A 27,568-nucleotide genomic window follows, 5' to 3' on the forward strand; every position below is an offset into this window, starting at 1 on the left:
TACTCAGTGATTTCTAGTTTTGGATTTTTAACAGAAGAGCAAGAACTTAGCACAGAGAAGCAGCCTGAGCATAGAAGTGCATTTCCACAAATACATTCCCAGTCATTTACAGTTCTGGTCCAATCTTAATTTGATAGCTTTTCTAAGAGAGTCTCCTGTATTAAGTCTTTGCAAGCATCCAAATTAGGGCTTTCCTTTCACGCTCATATTTTATTCATGTACACATTATTTAATTAAGTTATGGAGATCTAATAATAGGTTTAACCAGCATTGTCGGGTTTGGAAATAAATACAACTGCCATTTGGTAAGCACTAAAGAGTTGGCAGTTATGAGCATTCAAGGTTACTTCAAATCCCCTCACTTTCCCGTTTCCAACCTTTCTTTGTCATCAACACTGAAAGCAACCCAAGTGTTGCAACAGAACAAAGGGTGGGGGGAAAAAAAGTAATTGTAATGTATACATGTAAGGATAACTTGATCCCCTTGCTGTACAGTGGGGGGGAAAAAAAAAAAGCTTCAAGAACGAATACAAATGTGCACCAAACAGAAAGATATATTAAAAATTGCCGAGAATGAGCAATTTTTAATATAAACACAGAATATTGTGACATAACATTAATGTTGTTATGCTAAAGGCAGAGAACAATTATCTAATTAAATGGCATTTGGATGTGCAGTTAGAGGATGTGGGCAGAGGCAGCCTCAAGCAAAACTTGAAGCTTCCTCGGCTATCACATGCCTGCCCTCAGAAGACAGGGCTCTTTCACCTAGCACCCCCAAACGCAGATACCTGCTATACCTGTATTCTCCTCCTTCTGCCCTGCCTCTCCTCAGGCCAAACCTCAACGCACTCTTAGGAGCCCAGGTAATAAACTCACTCACGCACAGTATGAACAATTAATGAAATGTAACGCTCTCTTTCTCAAGGGCTTGTATACTAGAACCAATAAACAAAGTAGCAAGGTGACATGTTCAAGGAATAAGGGAATAAAACTGCGATTACAGGACATCTAGGGAGACTAAGGACACACAGAAGAATTATACCAGCCCCTTTGAAATCACCCTAAGCAAGAGATCAGGTGCTCCCTGTTGTAAAATAGGTTGAGAAACTAAACCAATATGATTTTGGAAATGCCGTTTATAAAATATGTTAAAGTCTTCAATGTTCCTTGAAAATACAAACTGGTCTCTCAAGACTCTAGGCTTGATGTCAAATTTCCCTGAAAGCCCCCCACATTACACGTGTATCATGCATCCTTGGAAACAGCCATAACAATTTATGCCCAATGAATGGGAAAGAATGTTGATTTCACTTTGCTTTACGACTTGGGTGATGGTGGGCTGGTAACCAAAAATGTCTGTGCTTATTTTCAGAACTGACACCATGACGATCTCTCAACCACCATTTGTTGAGTTCCCACGAGGTGACGACGATAGATTTTTGTCTTTGGAGGGTGTTAAAGGCTGGAAACCTGGACATATTTTCAGCTCTCCAGGACTCTTGCCTTTTTTCAGACTGAAATTGAGGGGCTGAGGGGAAGCTGAACCACTGGTTGGGGGAACAAACGTTCCCCTAGCCTGAAGGGTGTATACATCCACAGGGAACAACCTTAAAAACACTTGATTGCTAAAAGTATTACTTTATTGCTAAAAGTATTATTTTATTCCATTCAAATAAGATATGAATAAAATATGAATTGGGAATGCAGAAGTGAACTAGAGGACAAGCAGTTGCTAATATCTCGAGAAACAGAGTCTTCCATTCAAGTTCCTTATCTAGTTTGTACCTTAATCCATTGGTAGAACACAGATTAATGGTACCTACCTCTTGGGAACACCGTGAGACCTGCTATTTAAGACCCATGCCTTATAGTTTAATAGCAAATGAGAGCAGACAGGCAAGTGGATGTTGATATTAGATCCAACACAATAACCAGTAATAATATCATTAATTAGTAATTAATAATAGCTAACATTTCCTGAGTACTTACTATGTGCCAGGTACTGTTTTTTAACATATTCCCAGACTTCATGCTCACAAGACTTCTTTGAGGAAGACACTGCTATTAGCTCCATTTTATAGACCAAGGCACAGAGAGGTTAAGTAACTTGCCAGTGTTGCATACCATCAAGTTTCAGCAAATTTCAAGGAATTAAAATCATGCCGGATACATTCTCTGATCACAATGAAATTAAACTAGACTCAGTAACAGAAGAATAATTAGGAAATTCCCAAATGTTTGGAATTGAAACACTATGCTTCTAAATAACTCATGGGTTAAAGATGAAATCACAGTGAAAATGAGAAAATATTTTTCATTGAAGGATCATCAAAATAAATATATCAAAACTTGTGGGGAGTTCCCGTCGTGGCGCAGTGGTTAACGAATCCGACTAGGAACCATGAGGTTGCGGGTTCGGTCCCTGCCCTTGCTCAGTGGTTAACAATCCGGCGTTGCCGTGAGCTGTGGTGTAGGTTGCAGACGCGGCTCGGATCCCGCATTGCTGTGGCTCTGGTGTAGGCCGGTGGCTACAGCTCCGATTCGACCCCTAGCCTGGGAACCTCCATATGCCGCGGGAGCAGCCCAAAGAAATAGCAAAAAGACAAAAAAAAAAAAAAAACAACTTGTGGGATACAGCTAAAGTTGTGTTTAGAAGGAAATGTATAGCTTTAAACGTATATGTTAGAAAAGAAGAATGGCTGAAGTCTCAATTGAGCTAAGTATCCACCTCAAGAAGTTACAGAAAGAAGGGCAAATTATGCCCAAAGTAGAAGAAAATTATGAAAAATAAAAGTAGACATCAAGGAAATAGGAAATACATAGACAATCAAGAAAACTGACAAAGCCAAAGCTTTATCAGTGGAAAACACTGATAAAGCTGATCGACCTCCATCAAGACTAGTCAAGGGAAAAAAGAAAGGAGGCATACATTATATCAGGAATGAAAAAAGGCCTATTGCTACATGTGCCACAGACAGCAAAAAGATAATGAGGATATTTTTCTAAAACTTCAGGCCAATAAGTTTGGAATTTTATTTAAAAGGATAAGTTTCTAGACACATTCAATTTATAAAATTGACACTAAAAGAAACAGAACATCTTGGAGTTTCCGTCGTGGCTCAGTGGAAATGAATCTGACTAGCACCCATGAGTAGGCAGGTTCGATCCGTGGCCTCATTCAATGGGTTAAGGATCCCGCGTAAACAGAGAACTTGGTTTGGATCTGACGTTGCTGTGGCTGTGGTGTAGGTCAGTGGCTACAGCTCTGATTCAACCCGTAGCCTGGGAACTTCCATATGCTGAGGGGCAGCCCTAAAAAGACAAAATAAGTAAATAAATAAGTAAATAAATAAATAAATAGAACATCTTGATAGAAGGAGAGAAAAGATATATTCTTTCCCCAGTGTTTTAAGGTGCTGTTTTGCAAAGGAGGGGTGGAAATATGTGTTGACCACAGCTAAAATATTATTGTAGAATCATATTTGAAGTAGTTACAAGCATTTTCAGGAAGGCAAGAACACTTCCAGTGCCTCTGTCTGTGGCAAAATCACCCACTTTTGAATACTAGGATTTTACTTAAAAGGAAATTAAAATCCATTCTTCCGATGTCTGGGAAAGACACGGCATCTAGATTCCTTTCATCTAAAGTTTGAAGGTCTCAAAATCATAATGATGCTGGATTTTACTCCCTTCTCTCAGTCTCTATAGATGGTGGGGGGGGGCGGTTAGAGTTGAAGTAGACAGAAAGGTTATTGTCCATTTTATTGATACTGAACAATTTAAGTGATTTGTCCAAGGTTCCAGTGGCATCTGGTGGATGGATGCACCTAGAATCTGAGCACAAAGCTTCCGACTCCAGATTCTGTGCTCCTTCCATTTCTCTGACTCATTGTTAGAGAGCCCAAAATGCAGCCAGCCTCTGCTATGAATTTTTAACCTATTCACAGCACAAAGTCTATTAGATTGTTGGTGCAAGCATAGCTATCCATCAGCAGAGGCTGTGGGAAGCTGGTCCTAAAGATTGCTTATTTCCTATGGGTTTCTGTGAAATAAAATTTTCTTCAGTGAATGGTGTGATACAGGGGTCTCCTGTCCTTACAGTGCGGTATATGATAAAGACAGTGTCTCGTCTGGAGTTAGGCTCTCCTGGGTTCCAATGCCAGCTCTATCATGAACCAGTTCTATGAATTTGGACCTGGCTGCCTAATTTTTCTCTTTCTCAGTTTCCTTAGTTGTAAAATGGGAATGAGAGTAGCACCTGTCTTATAGGTGTTCTCTGTTGTTTGGGGGCGGGGGGGGGAGCTTTTTATGAGAAGAAACACAAAAGCACTTAGAACAGGAACTGGCACATGGATAAGCTCTTGAAAAAACAAGACGCACCTGTCAGGCAGCTTTCTTCTTCCAGTCCATCATCACTTCTAACTTTACCTTGGCTTTAAATTTTAAAAATCAAAGTCTATTTTTGCTCACTGTTCTTTAAAGCAAAACATTGGCATCTGAACCAAAATGTCCCTCTGAAGACTTACATAGTACCCAGAATAGAGGATTTACAGCTGAGCAAATGATGTTAGCTCCACTACAAATACTTTCAGGAAACGGCGACGTGGGAGATTTCAGCCTAGGACAGGGTCCATGTGCCTAGCTGAAGTGAATTAAGAAGCCATGGAGGAAACGTATAGATTTTTTCCCCCAATATTTTTGTAAGTGACGTTTTAAAATATTTCACTTGAGCTTGGTCATATTCCTTTACAAAGATTTATCAGTGAAAGGTACGCCGCCGTAGGGAAGGTCCGGTAAGTCTGTGGTTAGAATCCCAAACGGCTCAACATAAAACGAAGACTGAATGAGAAAAAGAAGGGTATGCATATACATCAAGTGTGACGCAGACGGTTTGAACCTGAGATTCGGTTCTTTACTTTTGGCCTCCAACAAATCAGTTGAAGAATTTGCAAGACCTGTGAACAAATTTTGAAATCTTGTTGAAAGTTCATGTTTCTCTTGCTAATCTCGCCTTCTTTTCACTCCCAGGAGCATCCAGCAGCCTCCCATTGCTGCCCCAGGTAGCTCCCCCAAACGCATCTACCTAGACTGTTACTCCACTGCCTCCGGTCATCCCAGCAGTCTGCACCTTTCTCCACGCCATCCCGAGGCACCCCCATCACGTGAGCCACCGCAGGGTGTAATTTTAAACGACCATGTGCTCAAAATAAATGCAGGCACTCAGCTATGTTGAAAACCAAAAAGTCTTTAAATGCACGTTATAGAAACTTCCTTTGTGTTTTGGCAGTGAAGTTCAGAGCTGTTCTAAACACGTATTGGACTTTGGTTTATTTACCAGAGTGGCCATTTTCAATCTCTCAAGACCTCATTTTCCTTATCTGAAAACGGCATCAATCCTCCCATCTCACAAGATGATTATGAAGATTAAATCACCCACCTGCACACAACAAACTTACAGTGTAGTTATGGGACATGGGACATGTGTAATACATGATAGCTGGTACTGTTGGAGGTATAATAACGTAGTCAAACAGTAGTACTGGCTTTGGAGGAAAACAAATCAGGCTTAGTTAGACTTCGGATACCTCCACTTACGGGTAGGGTGACCTCAAGCAAGTTACTTAACCACCCTGGGCTTCAGGCTCCTCATCTGTAAAATGGGCATCAGACTGCCACCTTTTAGGGTGGTATAAGGATTAAGTGAAACTAAATAAGATCAAGTGCATAAATACTCCTGAATGGACAAGTAATACTCACAAGCAATTAGTATATACTCAGCACCTGATGAATGTCCGGTAACCAGCGGTAGGGACCAGGTGAAATGGTCCTGATGCTGTAAATAATGTTAATAATTTAGAATTGATGACGGATCCTGGACCCTGGACCCTGGACCCTGGACCCTGGACTAGGCTGGAACTGAGCCTTACTCATTACGTGATTCCACAGACCCCTGGCTGGTCAGGCCAACACAATGCTGCCTCCTGAAGGTGTCAAATGTTACTGCAAGGAGCTCGAGATGGGAGCTGGATCAGGCCTGGACAGCAGAGACAGCATTCCCACCACTGAGTTTCAGAACTGGGAGGTAATTCTGTACGTGGCAGGTGGCGGGGGGGGGGCAGCAAAGATGACATTCCAGGGAAACACACTCCTCGATGGAGTAGAAGAAAAGGAGCAAAAAGAGGAGAAACAGACCCCAAGAAAGGACGGAGTTACAGAGACCATGACCTAGAGCCTTTGCAAGGTCTAAAGGCCTGCATTTCCTACTGTTCTCTTGAGATGGTTCCACATCTTTGGAATAGAGCAAGCTAGAAAGAGTCCCTCATGTGCCCTCTGGGTTCCAGGAGCTTTTCGAGCACTGGTCTGCTGGTTTCTCAGGCCACTGCCTGTTACCCAGATGGGAAAACACCCTACGAGGAGTGACTTTCCACGATAAACACTTTGGCAGTTTCCCCTCAAAGTCTCCGGGTCTCCGAGGAAACCCGTTTATGGCTCTGGGCTTGGAACCATGATCTGATCTGACGTGTTTCAATTAAGTTGCAACAATTTCTTTTATTCCCTCTTTTGTTAGAGAAGAAACACGAAGACCATAACCAGACTTCCAAATGGTGGGACAAAAGATAGTAGGTCCCACAAAGGGAAAAAGAAGCGTGCTGCAGAAGTGGTCGGGCTTCCTGAGGCTGCAAGAGTACCTTCCCTGGGAAACCCATGGTTGCCATGCCAAGACATTTACTTTCCTGTCTTTCTGCCTTCTTCTTTTCATGACTTCACACTCTTTTTTTTTTTTTTTTTGCTTTTTAGGGCCGCACCCACGGCATATGGAAGTTCCCAGGCTAGTAGTCGAATTGGAGCTGCACCTGCCAGCCTACACCACAGCCACAGCAACACCAGATCCGAGCCAGGCGTGCGACCTACACCACAGCTCGCAGCAACACTGGATCTTTAACCCACTGAGTGAGGCCAGCGATCAAACCTGCACCTTCATGGATCCTAGTTGGATTCGTTTCTGCTGCGCCACAACAGGAGCTCCAATTCACACTCTTTCTTCTTGCTTCTTTCTCTTCCCCATTCCCTTCTCTCTCTCCCTCCCTCCTTTCCTTTTTGCCTTCTTCCTTCCTTCTAGTCTTCCCTTCTTTCCTTCTCATCGTCTTTCCTTCCATCCTTCTCTTCTCTCCCTCCCTCTGTCCACTTTTCCTAAAGCAAATAGCTTAACCTAAGTCTGAAGGGTTTTGATATTTGCAGCCAGCAGAGGACAGAGCCTCTATTTCTGTATCTGGAGATTCATATCCACATCCACAGATTCAATGATCTGCAAATAGAAGTTACGGTGCTGGTGGGGGGGGTGGGGGGGGGGAGGGCGAGTATGTGGAGAGGAGAAGCAGAGAACACCAAAAAGTTCCAAAAAAGCAAAACCTTGAATTTGCCACATACTGCCAACTATTTACATAGTATCTATGGTGTACTGACAACAATTTATACAATATTTACATTGTATGAGGTCTTATAAATAATGAGATGATTTAAAGAATATGGAGGATGTGCTCAGGTTATGTGCAAATATAATCTACATAAAGGATTTGAGCCACTTCAGATTGGGGAATCCTCAGAGGTCCTAGAACGAATCCCCTACAGATACTGAGGAAGGGCTCTAGTCCTTCAGAAAGTGTTAATTTGTTATCAGATCAGGCCCAATCTAGCATTCCTAGCAAGGATCACATTATTGGCAGAGGCTTCACCTTATTTCACTGAATAATTCACCAAGGACTGGGAGGAACCTACGGTGGGAGCTACGGCGCAGAAGCCTTCTCTAAAGGCAAACTGTGGAGTTTCCTTCGTGGCTCAGAGGTTAACGAACACGACTAGAATCCATGAGGGCATGGGTTCAATCCCTGGCCTCGCTCAAGGGGGTTAAGGATCCGGCGTTGCCATGAGCTGTGGTGTAGGTCGCAGATGCAGCTTGGATCCTGTGTGGTAGGCTGTGTTGTAGCTGTGGTGTAGGCCAATGGCTACAGCTCCTCTTCGACCCCTAGCCTGGGAACCTCCATCTTTCAGAGGTGCAGCCCTAAAAAGATTTAAAAAAAAATCGTGGGGCCGAATCAATTTCTACAAAGCAATAAGAAATGCGAGGGAAGTGATGTGGGTCACCAGGACTTTGAGAACTCAAGACTTCACAGTCCAACCAGTTGGATTCAATTTGGGGCTTTGTGACCCTGGGTCAGTCGCTTCATCTCTGTGTGCCTCAGTTTTCTGATCTCTAAAATGGGGGCAATATAGTGCCTGCCTCAGAGGGTTGTCTTGAGGTCTAAATGATTGAATATGGACGCACCACATAAATGTTGGTTATGATAACCACAAAGGAGGTGTCTGGAAATCCAGGCCGTCTGAATAAGCATAAACGAAGGAAAGCAGGATAAAGGAAAAGAGAAGTGGACGACACAAAGACAGGAAAATATTATCTGAAACGGCTCCTCCTGTTTGAAAATTTGCATATTTTGAGAAAAGTGGATAAAAAAGGAGTGCCCCCCCCACTGCCACTGAAATGCCCAGTTGGAAGTGTCATCTATTGTTTGAGAGCCCCCACCGCAGTTGGGGGAGAGATTGCCTTAATTGCTACTTCGTTTAAATGGTGTTCTCCCTCCAGCCTAAGTAAAAGAGTCCAGGCGGTCCCCCCTACCCTCCATCCACTGGGAGAGGGAGGAGCCCGGAGGGCCCTGGAGGGAGGGGCGGGGCTAAGATGCAGAGGGCAGAGCCTCCATCTGCCCTTCCTAGAAGCCAGGGCCTCCCCATTCTGTGTAATAAAGAGGTCCTTGTCTCTCAGCATACAGAGTAATCTCTGAAAGACTGCCTTCCAATTTGAGAAAGAGCCAAGAGCCAGTGGGAAATTCTCTAGCAAATGGGACAGGGAGACAACAATGCGAAGGGCGACTGGATCAAAACGCCTCTCTCTTTTTTCTCTTCTAGAAATTCCTGTCCCTTAGGCCAGAGGCACTGCTGGTCTGGCATTCTTTTCACCAGAAGTTGTCAGGATAATACTGTTCACAAAGCAGATACAGATTTGCTGTTCCAGGGTTGAGGAACAGGAGCTGGGTCCCCAGAATGTAACTTAAAAACTCCATACCAACAGCAAATGTTGGCGTCCCAAATTTGACCTGCCATTGGCATTTATAAATGTTTGCACTTGGTTTTTTTTTAAAAAAGAGATACTGACCCAGCCCATGTAACACCCTTTAGGAGAAGAAGGGGGGGGAAGGAGGAGGAGGAAGGAGAGAGGGGTGGAAGGGGGGGAGAGGAGGAGAGGGGGAGGGGAGGAAGGAGGGACAAGAACCAACCTCTCAGGGCTTTGGCTCAGCATGGACACCCCACAATGTGCTCAGGTTGGGTTATTGTACCAGGAAGTAAAAATAGGCACTGGAATTTCAAGCTCCTTTAGAACAGAAGGTTGTCGTTGCCTAATGCAGCCCTAAGCCCATCGAAGGCTTCTTAGAAAATGTCATAAAATGCCGAGTTCAAAAGCCTACAAAAATGTCCTTTAGCCTTTTAGAAATTATGAGTTTCTTATCAAGCAGATTTTAAATCACGACATCCCCAGGAAATCCGTGTGGCACTTTCTGACGTGACTTCTTGACACTGTGACTTAGGTCACCATTGCCACGTACAGTGCAGGTGTAGATGAAAGAAGGAGAGCAGCTCTGCTGGAAGGGACGTAGCCATGACCATAGTTTCTATGCGTCTTTGGGCCCCGAACAAGTTCTGGTCTTAGTGTCCCTTTCGTAACAGGGGACAGTTACTTTTCCTCCTGAGGTTTATTATGTTCATGTATGTCTAAGGTTGAGGAAGCTCGGTTAGGAAAGCACAGTCTTACCTTCATCACACAAGTTCCGAGTTCCCACTTCCTAAGAGGCTGCCTCTCTCAACCTGTGCCCTAATTCAACCACGGGACATGCCACATTATCGCCCTAGCCCTGTGTTCTCAAAAGTAGGAACTTAATCTTACTGTGTGCCAAACACAATTCCAAGTTAGTATCTTTTGTTAACTATTTTCTATGAGGTGGGTACTATTATTGTTATTTCATTTTACTGATGAGAAAACCGAGGCTGAGGAGTCCCTGTCGTGGCACAGCAGAAATGAATCCAACTAGGATCCATGAGGATGCGGTTTCCATCCCTAGCCTCACTCAGTGGGTTAAGGATCCAGGATTGCTACGGCTGTGGTGTAGGCCGGCAGCTGTAGCTCCGATTGGACCCCTAGCCTGGGAACTTCCATATGCCACAGGTGCGGCCCTAAAAAGCAAAAACAAACAAACAAAAACCAAAAAAAAACAAGGCTGAGAGTACAGTAATTTCCCCATGGCTGCCCAGCTGGGGAAAGCTGGGATTTGAGCACAGACAGCTTGGCTCAGAACTCTGTGCTCTGACCATGATACCATCCTGAGGCTCAAGTGGACAGAATCACCAGTTTAGCTGGAAGTGCTCACCATTGATAAAATATATCTATTTGCAATTGCTTTGGAAGTATATATCCTTCATTTCTTTAAGAAACAAAAAACAAGCAAATAAAACCAGAAGCCCTCCTTACCCTAAGCCTGTGTCCCTCTTGATGTCTGGGACTCTTCCCCTTGATGTTGTCAGGCTAATCCTGTTTCACCAAGTAGATACAGATTTGCTTTTCCCGGGTTGGGGAGCAGGAGAACTGTATTAGATCTTATTGCTGCAAAAGAAACTACCCCAAATTCAGATTTCATGAAACAGGAAACATTTATAATCTCACAGTTTCTCTAAGTCAGGAATGCAGTAGCAGTTTAACTTGAGTGACTCTGGCTCAGGGTCTCTCATGAGATTCCATCAAGACGTGAACTGGGGCCACACTCATCCAATGGATTGACTGGGGAAGGTCTGTTTCCAAGATGTCCCCCATATAGCTGTTTGGGCAGGTGGCCTCATTTCCTGGCCACATGGACCTCTCCACGGGGCTGTGCAAGTGTCCTTCCAAGAGGGCACAGGCTGCTGTCAAACCCTACAAAACCCCGCTTCACAAGCAAATGTTGGAGTCTCAAATGCAATGAATAATTTCCCACTGATAAAGTTTCAACTTCAGTTTTTAGTTAGGGTCTCGACACTCCTCTCTATTGGCTGACTTCCCGAATTCCTCTGTAAAAGAGAACTTGGAAAAGTCCAACAGATGGTGTTATGTGTTGAATTGCACTCCTCCCCATAGTCACTGGTTAAAGTCCTCACTCCTAGTATCTCAGAATGTGGCCTTATTAGGAAACAGGGTTGCTGCAGATGTGTGTAACTATGTAAGTAAGATAGGGTAGAGTGGGGCCCTGACCAATACGACGAATGTTTGAATGGAGAGAGACCCCCTCCTCAAACCCCAAATGGGTCTGTTCCCCTTGGAGACCTGCTGTGGACACCCTCTGCTGGAATGTGAAGGCTCAAGTTGGGCAGCAAGAAACCATGGCCTATGGAAAACAACTGCCCGCACAGATCAACCTCCTACAAGGACTAACTGCTCTCTGCCATGGGACTCAACCCCCTGCCCCTCCCTTGACCTTCTCCTCCTCCTTCTTCATTGTTCCTGCCACAAGTTCCCACCATGAACTCCGGCCACAGATTCTACCACGGATCCTTTATAAGCCTAGCACCTCCTCACAGTCAGGGCTGGTGCCATCTTGAGCTCAGCCAGTGCCCCTTTGATGCCTTAAAAATCTCTCTTGCTTTACCAACTTGGCTTTGGGCATTCCTTCCTCGGCAAACCTAACAGTGTCCTTATAAAAAGGGGGAATTTGGACGGAGACACACTCACATGGAGCACACCACATGAATATGAAGGCAGACCTCAGGGCAATACTTCTGCAGGCCCAGGAACACTCTAAGATTGGGGCAAACCACCAGAACCTAGGAGAAGGGCATGGAACCAATCCTTCCTCATAGCTCTCAGAAGGAATCAACCCTGCTGGCACCTTGATCTTGGACTTCCAGCCTTTAAAACTGGGAGACAAAATACATCTCCGTTGTTCTAAGCCATCTAGTTTATGGTATTTTGTTAACAGAAGCCCTAGGAAATTAATATAGAGGGTAAAGGGGAAAAAATTCCAAAACTGGACATCTTTGGTACCAAGAGATCTTTAAAGGACAGGAGGCATGGTTATCTTGCATCCCTGGGTTGACCATGGGGCTTTGCTCAAAAGATTATATTGTGTCTTTTTCCTGCCACCCATTAAAAAAAAAAACGAAAAACAAAAAAACCAAAAAACCCATTTGACCTTCCAAAAGTACACTCCCAAGTAAAACTGGCAAGAACTCAGAGTGGACAGTCAAGGTTTCCTGTTCTCGCCCAAGAAAGCAGAAATTGTATTACTCTTTCATGACCACAAGGTATTTCCTAAGCTCATTAAGCACATTTTTCCTGCACAAGATCTTGTCTTAATAAGGCCACCGACACCCCATTCCTCCGGCCTCAGTCATCAGGCAGGATGAAAGGCTGGTGGAGATGAGAGGGGGGCTCTGGAGAGTTCCAACCCTGCTTGTTTATTTTGAGACACACTTGTGCTCCGACATGGGCCATCACAATCGTGGTCAAAGCATTAGGACTCTGAAGAACACAAACAAAGTTAACTGTGGCAAAGGGCCAGGGTAAAGGAAGGGCCAGGGTGAGGCTTTTTTCAGCATCTTACAGGGAGGGCAACTTTGCATAGCCTTTTATATGATAATCACAGCCCCTTCGTCTGTATTGAACTCTGCCCCAAGAAGGAAAAATAAATAAATAAGGCTGACTAATGGCTTGTTTCCCCAGAGGCGGCTTTTTATGGGATCATATGTTTTTTCAGCTTTTCAGTCACAGTTTCCTGCTTGGACGTGAGGAGCCCTTGACATTGGCTGTGGCTTCGTGCAGTCTGGACAGCAGCCCAAGCCACCTCAGAGCAGCTGGAGAGGGGTCCAGCTGGACCACAGCACCTTCCCAGGTCATGGCTATGGCGAACCTGGTCCCCTTTGATGAGCTGCACTCAGCGGCAGGTCTTTCAACACCTTCCAGGTCAAGCATGACTCTCCTTACCCGGTTGTCATGCGGAAGACAAGGGTCGGGTGGACTGGGAGCTTGTGACAAAGAGTCTGGAGGCATTCAAAAGCAGGAACAGCGACTCTGAACTGCTCTTGTTCCTGTTCTGTTCCCCATTGCTCCTTCCAGTGTCAGAGAGGCTTTCTGGAATCGGACTGCCTTGAGTTTTCAAATCCCAGCTCTGCCACTGGGTGACTAAGAACAAGTAGCTGAATTTCTGAGCTTCCTTTCTTAGCGGCAAAACTGTTAAGCGATACCCGCCTTATGGACCTCTTATCAGGGTAAGAGATAATGTCTGTAGGACACCTGGCAGGTCGTGTAGTGCTAAGCAAGAAGTAGCCAGCGCTGTGACCCAGTGTCCCACACACCCCCACCCTCAAGGCAACTTCCCTGGTGGATTACTCTACAGAAAGGTAATACAAAGCGCGTTGGAGCCGATATCCTGAAGTTGGGCCGAGTTAACAAACAAGCACAAACCACAGTCCTCCAGCTCCCTCTATGCAGCTTTCACTTTATTTCACTGCTTTTGAGTGGGAGGAAATTATTCTGGAATGCTTTCCATTTTGTTCTCCCTTTGAGAGGGTCACAGCACAAAGGGAATCAGGATGGAAGAAGGGAGAGAGACAAATGTGTGTTCTTGATTCTTGCCACCTTGGACTGGGTGGGTTGAGGGAAGGGAGAGGTTGATTAACATGCACCACCCTCTTGGTCTGGGATAATTGCAGTTTAATTATACTTAGGGCAGTGGTTTTATCATATTAAATTTGGGGAAGAGTCACAAGATGAGTCATGGAAAAATTTTTGATAAAATTGTGGAAACTTGGGACATCTGATTTTTTTTTCTTCCTCGCCTCACTCCTTTCCTACTCTCCTGATCCACCCTTTTCGGCTGCCAGCAGGGCTCCCTGCAGAGAGGCATGCTGAGGAGGCTCCCTTCCTGCTGGCGGCCTGACTCCCTGGGCCTCAGGTTTTGCCGAGCCTCACAATCAACCTCTTCCCTGCATTCTGGGAATACTGGAACCCCTCTCCTTCCAGGGGGCCAGCTGGGCACACACTGAGGTTAGGGAAACCAGCTGCATGCTTCAGACCAGAGTCTTCCAGGGGCTCCCACAGAAGAATCAGGAATCTGTGGCCTTTTCTTATCAATCCCATTCCCCTGCCTCCACGTGGGTTACATCAAAAGGACTAAGCTGTTTCCTTGGTTATGGGGACTGACTGAAAAGACACTTGATGCTCTCCCCTCTCATCGCCTCTCTGAGATCCAGCCTCGAAGTGAAAGGCCCATATATAACCTATAGAGTTGTACAGGTTCCCCCAAAGAGGTTCTGAGCTGGATAATGGTCAGAGGAGGGCCAAAGAAGGGAGAGAAATAGCATTTTCATCCTTTCCAGAGAAACGCACCGATTCTGCAATAGCAAGGCTTTTTTTTAACCAAAGACATTTGTTAAGGTAATAATAATTACAATCACAACCACTTTTATAGCACTCTGAAGCTGATGCACTACTTTCACATAGCATCAAAATGCTATGTACTCTAGATGTCACAGTATCCTCAGAAACCATCCCGCTGGCTAATTTTTTGCGTCATGGAAATATTCCCTTTGACAACTGCAGAACAACTGGTGCTGACTCAATTAAAGCCCATAGCAGGAAGACCTGCTCACCTGAAGACAGAAACTGTGGGCCCGAGTTTCAAGAAATCTTTGGACACATTCAAAATATCCTGAAGTGACAGTACGTTCAAAGAGAGTAGGGGTAGAGAGTTCCCGCTGTGGTGCCGTGGGTTAAGGATCCAGCATTGCTGCAACTGTGGCATAGGGCACAGCTGAAGCTCAGATGGGAGCCCTGGCCTGGGAGTGCAGGCCACGAGTGCAGACAAAAAACAAAGAGAGAAAGAGTGGAACAAAAGTCAACACAGCTCTGACATGAATAGACAAAACATACTTTCTGTTTGTTAAGTATATTCTCAGAGTTCCCTTCATGGCTCAGCAGTTAACAAACCCAACTAGTATCCATAAGTTCGTGGGTTCGATCCCTGGCCTTGCTCAGTGGGTTAAGGATCTGGTGTTGCTATGAGCTGTGCTGTCGGTCGCAGACGTGGCTTGGATCCCGTGTCGCTGTGGCTATGGTGTAGCCAGCAGCTACAGCCCCAATTGGACCCCTAGCCTGGGAACCTCCATGTGCAGTGAGTGCGGTCCTAAAAAAAAAAGCAAAAATAAGTAAGTAAATAAATAAATAAATAGTATATTCTGAATGCAAGGCAACTTTCTAGGCCCTTTACCTATAATTATGCCTAAATTTCACCATAAAAGGTAGATAGAAAGGGAGGCTCAGAAAAGCTGGGTGACTTGGTAAAGTCACAAAACCAATAAGTCAAGGTATCTCCAGCTCTTTCCATTGCATTCATGCAAAGTCAGTTCCAAAGGATTATGGCTCCATGGGATGTTAACAGCTTTTCCACAGAAAGAAAAGCATTCTGGGGTCAAATACTAAGTTAGAAAAAAGGGGGGATGAACAAAGTTTCTTTCACGCAGGACCCCTTGAAGGCTTTAAAATGCCAATGCACATTGTGAATCCCCAAGAGAAGCTGGTAAGATTAAAAGATAAGTGAATGTCACGACAGAGGAATTCTCAGAGAACAGTGGTTTTCAAAGTTCAGTCCCCAGGCCAGCAGCATCAGCATTACTTTGGGACTCGCCACACCCAGACTTAGCAAATCAGTCTGGAGTGGGGCCCCAGAATTTGTCCTTTTAGCAAGTCCCCAGGTGATGCCGGTGATGTGGGTGATTCTGAGGCCGCATATGTCCTCAGGAGTAGTTTCCCAGGAAAGGCATTTCCGTAAACCCGGGAATAGAAGTACTTGTGTGCCACTGACCTTTGGCTATTTGGTTCCAGTAGCAAAGGGAAAAACAGAGGGACAGGTTTCCACTGGGGGCAGAAGGTTGCTTTTTTAGCTCTTACTTAGGAAGGGATAACAGTAGCTGTGGTTGTGATGGTTTCAAACTAGTTTCTGGAAGAAGCTGGAAAAGCCCATTTCAGCATGCCTCAAGGCAACTGGCCAAGGTATATGACAAGTCTCAGCTCTAACTCCCTAATGAGTTGCCCTCTTTTTTTTTTTTTTGTCTTTTTGTCTTTTTTAGGGTCGCTCCCCCTGCATATGGAGGGGTCCAATCAGAGCTGTAGCCACTGGCCTAGGCCAGAGCCATAGCAACACAGGATCTGAGCCTTGTCTGTGACCTACACCACAGCTCATGGCAATGCCAGATCCTTAACCCACTGAGCAAGGCCAGGGATCGAACCCACAACCTCATGGTACCCAGTCGGATTCGTTAACCACTGCGCCACAACGGGAATTCCGAGTTGCCCTCTTTCGATACAAGGTGAAAGAGCCAATATTCTGCCTCCATCACGGATCTAACATTTCCCAGCTTTCCCATCCTTGGGGGTGTTGCGTAGAGCCTGTGTCCAGATGTTAAGCAACAGCTGTCACGTAAGTAATGAAGTATGGATAAATTAGACGCCACAAGGAGATAATGGAGGGCTTCACTAGGTCTGTGATATCCATAACAAAAAAGAAAACAAGAATGAGTGAACTGTGTGGTTCAGGGCCTGTGCTCCAAGCTGGCGTGGACTTGTGCACACACTCATATTGCCTCCCAGAGCCCTATTCCAGAAGGACTGGGACTGGCCGGCAAGCAGCACCTCTTTTGTGTACATCGGGCCTTGAAATGTCCAGCACGGCCAGCCCGCACAGCCACGCGGACTGTTCTCTCCAATCACTCCAAACTTGCCTAAACCATGAACTCAACCTTGATGCTTGATCTGCCCAAAAGAAGGTTCATTTTTCTCTACCAACAATGTTCTTCAGAAAGAACTGAAGAACTGGTGACTCTCAACACGCAGATGCCAGAGGAAGTTCATCTTTCCAAGAAGCTACTCAAATGCCAAGGAAGACGAGGGGAGATGGAATCTGGTGGGATAAGCAATTTTGTGGATAAGTAACTGAGGAATAGGTGAACATGTTCTAAAGATGTTAAGGTTTAATATCAATTCATCCCATGGGAACTTCTATTCCATTGCTCAGAAGGGAGCATCCTTGAACATTTTTTCGGACCTGGAAGTCAGCCTTGCCAACATCTGCCAAACCTCCCTAAAAATAAACAGTGGAGATACTCACTACCTGGGTTGTGAAAGGAAACACTGGGGAAGCCCTGAGATTGTGGATTTATATAAGAATCACCTGTAACAACAGATGACTATCTCCTGCCAGGTATGGACCGTAGACACCAGACCCACCTCTGAGTTTTGAGTAAAGCCTTCGGAAGGTTTTAGTCTGTTGGCCCAACTGCAGTGATGGAAGGGACCTCTGAGTCACAACTACCACCTAAAGTCCAGGAAAAATTATGGGCCTAGAGCATTTGCTTAATTTCCCATCCCAGATTTGGCACTAAAGTCTCAGCAGCCTCTGATCCCTGAGTATATGTCTAGTGAAGAATTACAAGCAGCACTGCATACACATTACAGAGCCTAACATAGGAAATTTCATTTATCATCAATAACACCTTATGTGATAAATAATTATCACCATTTTACAGGTGAGAAGACTGAGTCTCACAATGTTAGGCTACTTAATCTACCAAACCTACCACTCTCCCCATCTCACACACACACACACATACAAAGTACTGCACTAGGAAATCCCTAGCTTAGCCCTATTATACTATTATGGCACAAAACACTTGCTAGCATTTTAAGTGATATCTTATTGAATCCCAATGAGTTACACATATAAAACTTTGCTGAATGAATAGCCGAATTTCTCATTCAAAGCCGTCTTGCTTTTTTTTTTTTTTTCCTTTTTCAGCCAAAGCTGCAGCATATGGAAGTTCCTGGGTAAAGGATAAAATCTAAGCTGCACTTGGATTGCTGCAGAGGTGCAGCTTAAAAAAAAAAGGAGAGAGAGAGATCAAAATGTAGCTTCCAGGGGGTTCCTGCTGTGGCATAATGGGTTAAGGATCTGACTGCAGAGGTTTGGGTTACTGCAAAGTGGGTATACTCACTACCTGGGTCGTGAAAGGAAACATTGGGGAAACCCTGGGATTTTGGATTTATATAAAATAAATCAGGCAGCCAAAAAAAAAGAAAAGAATCCAAGCCACAGCTGCAACCTACACCACAGCTGCAGCAACACCAGATCCTCAACCCACTGAGCTGGGCCGGGGATTACACTCACGCCTCAGCAGCAATCGAGCTCCTGCAAAGACAATGCCAGATCCTTAACCCATTATCCACAGCAGGAACTCCCTCCCAAAGCTTTCTTGCTCTGAATTCATGATTCTCTACATAGTATGGCTATTAACCAATAACTATGCTATTGGGTATTTTTCATCCTTCATCATCCTAGATCCCCAAGGAATTAGCAAATTCCTTGAAAGAAAATGGATACTGAAACTCGTTAAGAGATCTCGCTCTTAAAGTGCCATTGAAGGCACTTCAGCTCTCCTTGCCTTGGATAAACCAGGTAACGTAATCTTGCTGCATGAAGACATTCGCTCATGTGTTTATGTTCATTCATTCACCCGGTCCAGTAATTCTTCATGTGGTTTCTCCCACGTGTGAGGTAACGGCGCCCGAGTGATGGGAGGGGGTGGGCAATGCCTTGCCACAACTTGGCGGACCATCCAGGGAGAGAGAGGATGCAGCAAATTGAAGAGCATGAACGGGACAGGCAGAAGTGCCATAAAAAGTGCTTGAAGAGCAAGGGGGGGATTCAGGGGAGGGCAGGACTGCATCACGGGAAGGGAAATCAGCAAAGGCTTCAGGGGTGGGTTGGGTTTGGTCAAAGACGGGGGTGGGGGAAACCTCCCTGTGAAGATGGCTGTGTGGGCAAAAGCACGGTGAGGTGGCGAAGCCACAGACAGGCTCAGGGAAGGGAGCTTTATTTTCCTGAAGCAGAAAGGACACGAGAGAAAATAACGCAAAAGAGAAAACTGGTAAATTAGGTCAAGGTCAGGTCATGGAGAACAGACAGCTAAATGGAGCAGCCACAGCCCTTGCTGGTTCCACTGTACATGCGATCCTGGAGGAGCTCAGACCCCTCAAGAAAGCCTAACTTCCCCTCATACTCTTAGGCTAGCAGCTCCCCTACGAGAACATAGTCTTAGCACCTGGCCCACTGAGCACAGCACCTGGGACATATTAAGCCTCAATAAAAGTTTGTTTGCTTGAATTGGGAGGATATAATAGAAACATTTCCAGCGGTGAAAGTTGAGGGTGGAGGGAAAGTACATGGCAAAGCTTTCCTTTAAAATCCAAAGTTTAGGAGGTCCTGTTGTGGCTCAGCAGGTTAAGAATCTGACTAGTATCCATGAGGAAGTAGGGTGGATCCCTGGTCTCACTCAGTGGGTTAAGGATCCAGTGTTGCCACAAGCTACAGCATAAGTCATAAATGTGGCTCAGACCCTACACTGCTGTGGTGCAGGCCAGCAGCTGCAGCTCCAATTTGACCCCTAGCCCAGGAACTTCCATATGCCATAGGTGCAGCCATAAAAAGAATTAATTAATTAAATCCAAAGTTTAAATATAGAACCTGACCACAGCCTATATACAAGCCATTACTCCTTATCCTCCTGCTCAAACTCCTATGACCCCCCAAAGATAATGGCATGGCAACCCCCCTGAATCCCAAGGCAGTGCCTTCAGAAACCCTAGCAGCCTTCTCCTAAGTGAGTTCTCCCCATGGCCAGTCATTCAAGCAGGCATTGCTCCATTAGAATCTAATGTAAGCTCCAAGTGCAACTCCACTCGGCGAATGTTCATTTCACTCAAGGAAAGCAGTGGTCACTAGGACCAGGCATGGAAGGACATTTCCTATAGCAGGAGGATCTTACTCACAAAACACCAGAGATGAGAGGATGGCCCCAGGTCTGGTTTGGACCAAGAATTACGTATTTTGGGGAGTAGGGCAGTGGTGGTGGATTGCATGGTCTTGGTGACGTTGGAAAATGCATTATGGAGAGAAGCTGCTTTGTTCCCTGAGGTTTCAGGACCAGCGGTGCTGCTGCAGCCACAGCTATAGAACATGGAAGAATCTGAGGCTGAGACTGGAGGCTGTTAGAAGAATTTTTAAAGACCAGGATAGAGTGATGTAGTCAAGCTTTCTTTCATGCATCTGGGCAGATCACGCACAGTATGATATTTAGCAAAGCTTCCACTGACCTTTTTTTTTTTTTTTTTTAGTAAATTACCATGTATATTAAAATATACATGTATCATAAGGAAAAAAAGATGGGAAGAGACAGTCTGAAGTTGTGGGAGGCATATGAATTTTCCAGCTGATAGTCCTATGTACCAATACTGAATCTGTAACTTCCTAGCTTTGTGGCCTTCAGCAAATTATTTAAACTCTTAAGACTCTTAAGCTTTATCTTATTATGTTAAATGAAGGTAAGAACACTTACCACATAAGATCATTACAATGATGAGGGAATAATGTAAACAAAACTTCTAGCATCATGTCTGACAGATAGTAGAGTAGAAACCTATAAATGGAAGGGAGTGAATTTTATTCTTACTAGTTCACAATCTCAGTGTCTCACAGTTTGGTCTAAATTTGTATAAAATGGGCTCTTCAGATATTCCAAACTCAGTTTCCAGAGAATCATGGAGACCGTGAGTTGGAAAGAAATTTAGGTGCCATATAACCCAACATGGATGTCATCCTAAAGGATAAATGAATGTCCTTTCCTGAAACATCTTCCTGGCACTCAAGCTCTCTCTGTGTCCCCAAACCAGCCCTTATTTATATGGTCAGAAAGACAGGATTCTGGAGAGGGAGGACCATGGGCGTGCTCTGAAGAATGCCAAAGGAGAGTCACAAATGCATGACTTCTCTGTGGAAGGTAAAAGAAATCCAGTCATTTGGTAAAGGCTATTGCTGTTTTAAAAAGCTATTAAATACAGTGATTGACACAGTAGAAGGGGCTACAAATAAACAATAAATCATGCAATTATTACTGTTTGAATTTTGGCAAGATAATAAAAAGAACAGGGGTATAATCAGGAAATAATAGAAAAGATCTGCAAGGCACCCCTGCAATTAGTGATAAACAGAACTTGGCTCCGAGTTGAAGCCCCAATATGGCTCTCATTAAAGAGCCTTGGGACCTGTTCCTGGGGCAGACCTCTGCTAGCTTGGGGAGAAGTGAGGTAACCAAAATGTCAGTGCACCCCCCCCCCATATTCAGATAATCTTTTACTATAGTATTGTAACCACCTGGCCTGAAATGACTACCTTATGCCGAGGGAAGACCAATCCACGGTCTTCCGAAAGTCTAATTGAGATGTTTCCTGTTCTCAGCTTTTTGACTCTTTCCATTGTAATGCCATAACACACACACACACACACACACACACACAGAGGCATTTTGCAATGGGTGCCTTCATTTCTTTTTTCCTTCCCCCTTTCCTTTCACCTTCTTTTATTAATGGTACCTCTTAGAGAGATAAATGCTCCCACACAAGTGATACCACTTAAACAGATAAATAGTCCATACTGGAGAGACACAGAGAGCATGAGAGAAAACCCTGTCTTATTAGACTGGAAACAGACACACTATATTAATGCAAAAAAAAAAAAAATCAGCATATGGTTCTAATAGGCTTTCTTAAAATGATTTATCAGCTGTGATTAAGCCCTCAACCAGCATGTCTATCTTCATAAATAAAGCAAGAGTGTACCTTGCTCTCAAATGTATCTGCAGTATCTTATTACCCAGCCCTGCGCAGGGCATTCTACTTACAACGCGGCTCTGGGGAGCCAAGTATTTGTGTGTAATCACAGAGTGTGTGCTCTAAAGAGACTGCCAAGATTTAGGACTCTTATCTCCGCGATAGTCTTACTAAAAATCCATTACAATGAAGGTTTATCCCCTCTCTCTGTGCCATGGAGCTCGGCACTGCTGAAATATGAACAGGTCATTAAAAGGATATGCCTGATTTTACAGCGAGCCCAGTGACACAGAATCACCAAACAGCTGTTGGGCAAGGCATCTGGCACAAAGAGCAGGTTACCTCTGCCAGGGGGGTGTGGAAAAGGGGGACCACTTTAAGAATCAGCATTGGCCTTTCTTCTTTTCCATGGAAAGGCAAGATGAATGCAAGTATTAGTCATTTTGGTCGAGACTTCATTCTCCGACTGGCTATGTCCAATGGTCTCAGCGGCACACATGAAAGGCGCTTCACCAACACCCTGGGCGGGGGATGAGGAAGTTGGGGCGGGACTTCCAAAAGCAGAGGAGGAACTGGGTGAAGGAGGGTGAGTGCAGGGAGCCATAACAGGACGCCGAGCCAACCATTTCATGCTCAGAGGGCACGGCTCTGCTGGAGTCGTGTTTACTCTTTGATTAAAAGCCAGTACATCCAGGAGGATGAGCTGAACAAGTCTCATGAAGCATCAAAGGAAAGTCTTTTAGTGGCTAACTTCCTTTCTAGCCATTCCTGACATACACACGCAGCCCCATGCAGAGCCTCCCTTCTAACGCCCACCTGTACCCGCACGCAATGATCAGAGGCACGGAGGATGTCCCCTGCTCTACGGGAGCATCTCGGGCTTTTCTCTACATGTCTACTTGCAGTTTGAGACAGAAATGTGCGATTTCGGGTTCTTTAAAGGCAGCAAACCACTGTTACCCAATCGAGAGGCAAGTTTGCTGCGGCATTGTGAGAGTCTGTCAAAAGGCAGAAGATGTCGGGAAGGATAAAATGCAAACTCTCTGAAGAGGAAACAGTGCTTGGGTTATTCCATCCATGCTATTTTTTCTGTAAACTACACCAGTCATTTGTATCAGGGGTAGCAGCACGGGTAGCTGTAGTCTGAGTGTTAGACTCCATCAGAAGAATGGCAGGAAGGAGCTCAAAGCAGCTCCTCTCTCGTGATCACCGGCTGCATCCCTGGGCCTGGCCAGCTGTCTGGCAATATGTGCTTCTGGTCACAAGGGGGTCCATGGGAGGGGGTGTGTGTTTGGATCTGGGTGAATCCATCACCGCTAATGGAAAATCACCCCTAGGTTCACACCCAGCTGCTGGGCACATCGGGCGTGTCGCCTTCGCTACCAGAGGGCAGCAGGTAGCTATACTTGAACATCGAATGTCTGTCAAGCTGGTGGTGAAGGGGACTCTGTAGGCAGTGCTAGCAAAGGTCAGGAAGGCGAGGAATTATTCACAAAGCCTGATGGCCGCTTTGCCTAAAACCTGTACTCATGGCCGTGTGCATGACTCTGATGCAAATAAAGGGAAACATCTAGCAGAGACCTGGAACAAGGAGCTATTCCTCTCCCGCTGCTGGGCAGGGGAGAGACGCTTTTGCAGGCAGTGAGGTCACCACTGTCTCACTGTCTCTGTAAAACTGGACTTGGGTTTCTGTTCCCAGGACCCTTTAAGGACATTTCTTTCGGTCACCATCAGAAAGAACATTCCAGGTGGGATACCGCAGTGATACGTGAATCTGACGCCGTCTACCTAGGACTTAGCTTTACTATCCATGCTCCGGATCTCAGTGTAATTGAACAAACGTGTATGTTTATAACTCTACGGTAGTTACCAGCGAGAAGATGAAAAGTCACGCATGGCTTTTAGGGAGTGATGGGATGCAGTCTGGATTTCTTGCTCTCATTCTGAATTCAGACAACGCTCTGTGCTACTTCTCGATCCACGCCAGGGCTGTCGTGATTAGCCTAGGAAGTGCGGGAAGGCCACTTTCAGGAGGCCCACGGCACAGACACCTGACAGTGCACGTCATACTTTGACACAACTCACCACAAAAGGGGCCGCCAGAACACTGGGCCATCTTGTTCCCTTCTGGCCATGTGGGGACCAACCCAATGGGGCTGGAAAGTGGGGCTCACGCCCGTTCTACATTTGAGAGCACTGCGGGTTCCGGGCTCGCCCCGGAAAAGACAGGGATGCCTGGACCAACTGTGCCAAAGAATCCAGCAATAGCCTCAAGTTCACAAATCCTCCAGGTTTCCAAGCTCTCGGCGCATAACTAATCGCACGGGGTGAAGGCAGGAAGGGGAAGACATCTTTGAGAGCGGCTGTGATTCAAATGCCTGGCAAGGCATCATCTGCAGTCAATCAACCCGACCAGCACACAAAACAGGAACGCTTTTCTTCTTTGGGGACAGGACTGCTGACAGAGCCCAAATAAGCCCCCACCCAACCACAAAGCCACAGAGAAAGGTGGCGCCCGGCCCCGACTCAGGCAGGATTCAGTCTGCACTGTGATCAACTTTCAAAGTTTTCCGGTAACAGATGGTGCACTCAGCCCACAACTCAGATCCCAGGGATGCCTGCGGCTGCACCCACATGAAACCCCCAATGTGGGGTTTGCCCCACTTCACAAAGACTGGGGCCGCCCCCATGGTACCAGACAATAAGGGAGAGTTGCAGGTGGGACAATCCGTCCTTCTAGCTGCAACACTGTCCAATAAAACAGCTCACATTCACCTTCAGGTCAAAAGTCAAAATATCATCTACATACACAACAATCTGATGCTGCCAACACTGCTGAGTTTTATTGGGAAATATGTGCTCAGAGGGGATGCTGAGCATAAAGCCCTTTGGCCGTTCCATTTCACTCTCCAGTCCAAAATGAGAAACTGGCCCCATCATGTAGAAGAGGCACAGGTTCAAACAGGCTAAAAATAGCCTTTAATATCCCAGGAGGCAAAGAACAAAGCAAAACCAGACGGTGTTCTGGAGAAGTCTGCAGCCCACATCCCGTCCCACCTGAGATGCGAGGGTGATCGCAGAGCACCAGTGAGGAGCCCACAGGTGACAATGTGCCCGGAAAGGGTCTGATCCCATCTCCAATCCAATCAGCTTATCAGCCTCTCCTGGTCAGCAGGACAGCCAGTTCTCCAAAGTGTAGGAATGCAGTATGGGTGGGGGGAGTCTGCCATTGCAGAAGCTTTCCTAGGCTTTGGAGTTTGGGTGGTATTTGGGTTAAGAACAAGGCAAGTGTCCCTCCAAGATCCTGGTGCTAAAATCAGTCACCGCACCCCAGGTTTGAGTCAATAGCCAACATGCTGGAAATAAGGCCAGGAGGAATGCTTGGAATCCCAGTTCCTGCCCGCAGCCTTATCAATATGGAAATAACTTAACAACACACAAATGCTAAAGTGAGGTTCTCAGAGTAAATCACTCCCATACCTGCTCCCAACCATACTTAACATTCACCTGGATTTACGAGATGATGGAAGCAGGGACTCTTGCAATTACTATTTTCCTTTTCTCTTTCCACCATGTCACTGTTTTTTTCTCACTGTGAGGGGCCCAGGTAAGTGATTCTCAGCTGCAGATGCTCAGCGCCTTGAACATTTGGACCAATTTTCTAAATGCGAGTGTGGTTGTTTGCCCAGAACGGAAGCTTCATCTTTTAGTCATTTTGTTTTAAGCTGGCCCAGAAAATAGATCTGTTTTCCTGCTCTGCCTTCAGGAGCATTAATGTAGGGCCTCAAGGAGGACAGGACGTGCTCCTCTGCAGATGCCAAAGCCTCCTGCCCCAGGTACACGCTGCCCTGTCGGGTCCTGAATTACTCACAGCTGGAAATGGACGCCTTCAGAGAGTGTCCCTTCGCTGCTCAGATCCCGCTTGTTAATGCCTTGAAATCCCAGCCTGGCTTGCCTGCCTCGGGACAGGTAAGGAGTGCACAGAAAAATCACCCCTAAGAGAAAGTCTCCAGCTGGGAAAAGCCGCCCTTTTCTCAGCCCTTAAAGCTGAGCTTTGTAACCGGTTTAGCGAGGAGGGGCCTCCTGGCCAAATCATTCAATCAGGCTAATTTTTAGCTACAAGTAGGACCACCTGACAGGAAAGCGACCAAAGAAGCCATCCTCACAACTCCAGTCTGGGTTGGCTACAGTGGCTGGGGAACTCCAGAGCACCACTGTGTTTTTAGCTATTTTTTGTTTCTCAGTTATTTTTTTTTTTTTTAGGGCCACTCCCCATCCCACCCCCATCCCTGCTTTGGATCTTTCAGATGCATTCTATGCACAGAATATCCTAGAATCAAGACCATGTTTAACAGCTCCCAGTGCACCCCCCACCCCTTTCTACCTATAATATCCCACGTGAACCCCTCTACCTTTTAACACTGACGATGTTTGGAAGATCATTCAACTTAACCACAAGTGAGAGGTAAACACATTCAAGAACAATTTTTTTTTTTTTTTTTTGGTCTTTTTAGGGCCACACCATCAGCGTATGGAAATTCCCACGCCAGAGGTCAAATCAGAGCTGTAACTGCCGGCCTACACCTCAGCCACAGCAATGTCAGATCCGAGCCACGTCTTCGACCTACACCACAGCTCACGGCAACGCTGGATCCTTAACCCACTGAGCAAGGCCAGGGATTGAACGGGAGTTCTCATGGATATTAGTCAGGTTCATTACCGCTGAGCCACGATGGGAACTCTGAGAACAATTTTTTTTGTTTGTTTACATGTAAACAGTTTATTTTTACGTAGTAAGATTAAAATTCTGCAATAATAGTACTTTCTTTAAAGTTGGGTTAACCCCCGCCTGGCTAGCTCCATCGGTAGAGCATGAGACTCTTGAAGTTGGGTTAGTGGACAAAACATTTGCTTGGAATTCATGGCAATAACTCCCTAGGAAGTGATGATGGGCTGGACTTGAGGGGATAGAAATGGAAATAAAGAGATGACATGAGGACTCCATCCTAAGGACGTTGATGGGACGCAGTGAGTGGGGAGAAGAGAGGAGGGAGGCACAGCTCCTGTGGGGGAGGAATGACGCCTCCGACAGACCAGGGGAGGCCGCCTTGGCCGTGACTTTGTACAGGAAAGCCTTGAGCACAGTTGTGAGCAGGCTGCGTCAGAAATGGTAGCTCCAAGTACACTCAAATGAGAATGCTGGCAACAGCTGGAGATCAGAGCCTACTCTTCACGGTAAAGACTAGATGCACAGATGAAGGAACTCTCGGAGTGGTGCTGATGGTTAAGCCATGAGAATGTCTGAGTTTGCTGAAGAGAAGGTGTAAACAGAAAATACCTGAGAGTGGATAGAGCCAAAGAGGAGGAGGCAGAAAGAGCACAGTCAGAGAGGCAGGAGAAGAGCCAGAACTTTGACCCCCACCACTGCTCCTCCTTAGTGAACGCCTATCAATTCCTTTGGTCTCTCTCAACAGCTTATTCTTCTGAATTTAAAATGGGGAACATAACATTGCCATCACTGCCTATAATTATTCCCTGTTAACTAAAGAGACCAAAATCAAACTTTTTGTTGTTGTTGTTTTTGCTTTTTAGGGCCACATCCATGGCATATGGGGGTTCCCAGGCTAGGGGTCGAATCGGAGCTGTAGCTGCCAGCCTATGCCAGAGCCACAGCAACGTGGGATCCGAGCCACGTCTGCGACCTATACCACAGCTCACGGCAACACCGATCTTTAACTCACTGAGTGAGGCCAGTGATCGAACCTGCAACCTCATGGT

At 45.7% G+C, this 27,568-nt stretch overlaps 1 protein-coding gene across 2 annotated transcripts in view; it reads right to left on the reverse strand.

Annotated features, from left to right (window-relative positions):
- CREB5 (cAMP responsive element binding protein 5) overlaps window positions 1–27,568 on the reverse strand; it is a 412,742-nt gene that overhangs the window by 282,999 nt on the left and 102,175 nt on the right. The window lies entirely within an intron of this gene.

Source organism: Phacochoerus africanus, chromosome 16 (genome assembly GCF_016906955.1).
Source record: "Phacochoerus africanus isolate WHEZ1 chromosome 16, ROS_Pafr_v1, whole genome shotgun sequence".
Classification (NCBI taxonomy): domain Eukaryota; kingdom Metazoa; phylum Chordata; class Mammalia; order Artiodactyla; family Suidae; genus Phacochoerus; species Phacochoerus africanus.